Here is an 835-nt window from a genome sequence, read left to right on the forward strand (position 1 = left end):
CTACTCGGGAAGTTCTATGAATGGACTTCAAACAAAGCGTCCTCATTGATCGTGTATATTTACATAGTCTGCGAAAAGGGAAACATGCATATATGGACAGAAAGGAATGTACTCCTAGTGTATGTATTCGGAGGACGGTAACATTAGGCTTTGCATCGACTGTTTCATGTCTTGCTCTATAATACCACTTTCTCATACAGCCAGCTCAAAAGATATCTTACTGAACTGTTCTCTAAATACGTAAAATATTTCATTTCGTCCGATTGTCGGCAAATGCCTAACCGTTAGCTGAATTATTCCAAAGAATTCCCAAAGCAAGTACATCTATACGGCCTCAGAAGTATAAAATTCGTGTTCCTTTAATAACTTCCTTAATTTTAGGTAAGAACCCGTTTTTATTATGTTTTTCCTGAAGAAATTAATTCAAATGAGGAAACTAATAGAATGGAACAAAAATAGAAAATACAAAAAGAAGCTCACTAGGCCAATGCTCCATCCAGTTGTCCTTATAAAGTACCATTTAATATCGGAAAAATATTATTAACACGTCCTTTATATCCTATAAATATCTCCCACTCTCTTGCTTGTATATGTACTCTGCTCTTGACACTCTGAAAAAATTCTAAAAAGAGAGGGATCGTACGAAAAAATTGTGACCTTAGAAAAAGGAATAATGACTGTACCCCTCTCTCGCTAAAGGGTTCTAAAGGGTAAAGGATCTTTTCTAAACTCGAATAATGTGTCAAGAACAGATGTACTATGGAAAAAAGTTAAAATTCGAGCGTTATTTACTAATTAAGAAATGTGCACCCATAACATGAAGGAGTTATTTCAT

Source organism: Plasmodium inui (assembly GCF_000524495.1).
Source record: "Plasmodium inui San Antonio 1 unplaced genomic scaffold supercont1.143, whole genome shotgun sequence".
Lineage (NCBI taxonomy): Eukaryota > Apicomplexa > Aconoidasida > Haemosporida > Plasmodiidae > Plasmodium > Plasmodium inui.